The sequence below is a fragment of the Cyprinodon variegatus genome, unplaced genomic scaffold (genome assembly GCF_000732505.1).
Source record: "Cyprinodon variegatus isolate N-32 unplaced genomic scaffold, C_variegatus-1.0 Scaffold999, whole genome shotgun sequence".
Classification (NCBI taxonomy): domain Eukaryota; kingdom Metazoa; phylum Chordata; class Actinopteri; order Cyprinodontiformes; family Cyprinodontidae; genus Cyprinodon; species Cyprinodon variegatus.
In genome coordinates this window covers 272,310-275,503 of record NW_015151452.1, presented here as the reverse complement: position 1 = coordinate 275,503, position 3,194 = coordinate 272,310, and positions in this window count along the sequence as shown.

Below are 3,194 nucleotides of genomic sequence, written 5' to 3'. Positions count from 1 at the left end.
TTCCTGCCAAGAGGCAAAGACAAAAACAATGTTAAAACTCAGGTTGACAAGAACTCAGTTTGACTCAGCAAAACTCAGCTTGGCTAGAGTACCCAAAACTGGCAAACACTCTGGCATCAAGGTAGTGGCAGTCAGGAGCTTAAGAAGACTTCGTTCAACGAGGAAACCATCAGCAGGTGTGTGAGGAGGCGGACCAGAACCAGGCGCCTCCTGGTGGATGAAGGGAGACAAACACAGAACACAGACAGGAGTCCTGTCAAAAACAGCAAAAAGATTTTTTTTATTTTATTATCTGAAATCAGTTCAATCTCATCCAAATGAAGTGACTGACTAATCAGCTTTTTTTTCAAAGACTCTGGTTCAAAGACAACAACTGTTTTGTCTGCATTCAGAAGGAGAAAGTAAAGAGTCATCCAGTTTGTATGTCTTCAAGACATGCCTGTAATTTATGTAATGGGTTAGCTTCATCTGGATTTATAGACAGATATAGCTGGGTATCATCAGCATAATAGTGAAAGTTAATCCCATGCTGTCTAATAATTCTACCTATTGGAATCATATATAAAGTAAAGAGAATTGGTACTAGCACTCATCCCTGTGGTACTCCACAGGTAACCTTTAAGCATGTGGAAGATTTGCAATTACATCGAATCAACTGGATCAAATGCAGGACTGAGATCCAACAGGGCGAGCACAGATACAAGTCCATTATCTGAGGCCATGAGAATATCATTAGTGACTTTCACCAGAGCTGTTTCAGTGCTATGATGAGCTCTAAAGCCTGACTGAAACTCTTAAAAAAGAACATTATGGTGTAAGTGATCGAAAATTTGTTTGGCAACCACTTTCTCAAGAATTTTAGATAAGATAGGAAGATTGGATATAGGTTTATAATTGACCACGTCCTCACAATCAAGAGCCTGTTTCTTAAGCAGAGGTTTAATTACAGAAACCTTTTTCTCATTAAAGTTTTTATTTATTTTTCTTTTATAACACAGTTACAAACATAGGACATGCAACAACAAAAACATAAACATCGGCAGCAACGCAGAACATGACAGCACTTATCAGTTACCTATTCATAGATATAAAAATGCACATATTCATACCCACAGCATACATCACACCCCAAATCCCCTAAGAATTTTTACCAACATTGTAGTCAAAATTTACCCATGCTTGGCTAGCTTTACTGGGCTCTTTCTGCACTCTAGAAATCATGACCTCATAAGCAGCTGTCTCTGACATAAGTTGAAGCCATTCCTTGATTTCTGGTCTATGTGGGCTCTTCCATTTACGAAGAATAATTCTGGCTGCTACTAGAAAACCTGTCATCATTAGTCTACCTTCAGCTTTTGGGATGCCCTCTGGCATCAATGACTTGTCTCCTAAAGGGCAAAATTGTGCAGACTCAACTATATAAGGAACAGGTGGGAAAAAGAAGGAAACGTATCTATCTCAACCGAAGTCTGGGAACAGATTAATAAATTACACTGGATGACTTCAAGCTCCAACACATGGAGACTGTTCTGTTGGGAAAAACTCTGTTCGATATTTTGTAACTCCAGCTCAGAAAAAACATCATGGCAGCGGAGATTCCTGATGGAGACTGTGGAAAAAACGGAGCAAATCAACACCACATCTTTTGGGGATGTCCGGTGATTAAAGATTTTTGGGAGCAAACGTGTACCCACATAAACAACATCTTCACTAAAAATCTCCTGTGTAAATGTGAAATTCTGTACTTAGGAAACATTCCATCTGACAACTGGACTCTGGAAGATAAAAAACTGCTGTTAATGCTGGTGGCTGCAAGTAAAAAGACAATCACCAGAAAATGGTTAAAACCTCAAGCACCTACAGTTGAGGACTGGTTTGACATAGTGCAGGACATTTACATGCTGGAGAAGCTAACTTTCTCTGTCCAAGGACGTAGGGAATCTTTTTTCAGGATTTGGTCTAAGTGGACAAACTATGTAAAACCAGTAATCCCTGTGATCTAAACTTGTCTTACCACATGCAAATACTGTTGTGCTGTGTATTGTTCCCTTTTGGCAGGCTTATGTCCTGAATTGTGGTTTTCCCCAAAAATAAGGAAAATTTGAATCAGACCTCATGTTCCCACCCGCTCGCTTTTTTTAAGTTATAGATGTTTGGTTATTATACAAAAACTCTGGATCGGCTTATGTTGTTCTTTTCCATATTTACACTGTGGTGGAAGTTTGAATGTACAAAGTAATTGTAACCTGCCTTTCCAAATAAAAATTTCAATATAAAAAAAAAAAAATTGTGCAGACTCTGGTAGAGGTTGACTAAGCCAGTCCTCGAATTTTTTCAAGACCGCTTTCCAAAAGGGCATTATCAAGGGACACTCCCATAATGCTTTGAGAAATGTGCCAACCTCTTTATTACACTTCCAGCATTTGTTATCCTTTATTAAACCCATTCGACATAACTTACTTGGTGTAAAATAATACCTATGTACAATTTTGTAGTGAATAAGTTTATTTCTTGCGTCCCTTGTAGCCCCTCCCACGTTTGAGATAATATTTTCCCACACAGCGTCATCAATGTCTGTATCAAGGTCTTTCTGCCAGATAGTTCTTAGATTTTCACACATTTTTGTTTGGGTTTTTGACATTTTGCTATAAAAAGCAGAGGCAGAGTGTAAGTGTGAAATAGGCGGAGCATTAAAAAACTCCTGCAACAGATTTTCATCTTTATTCTCTCGTCTTAGACCAAAAACAGTTCCTACTGAACTTCTCAACTGCAGATACCTCCAGAAATCTCCTTTGTCCGTTAAGCTAAATTGTTGTTTAAGTTCCTCAAAAGACATAAATGTTTGATCTCTATATAGATCTTGGATAGTACGTATGCCCTTCTCTAACCATGTTGGCCATAGAAATACCATTTTACCAATGCAGATGGAGGAGTTATTCCATAAAGAAGAGTAGCTTTGTTTATATTGTGAAATCCCCAACATTTTATGCACTCTTGTCCATGCCCATCGTGAATGAGCCAAGATTAAATTTGCCTCCCCTGCCTGTGTGTTCTGACATATATTCCACCATACCAAATGGGCACACAAGTCCTTCTTCAATTTTGACCCAACCCGGCTGGGACCCACCAGTACCCCAATGCCTTGCAATTTTATTAATCTCAAAGGCAATATTATATAATTCCACATTTGGGAG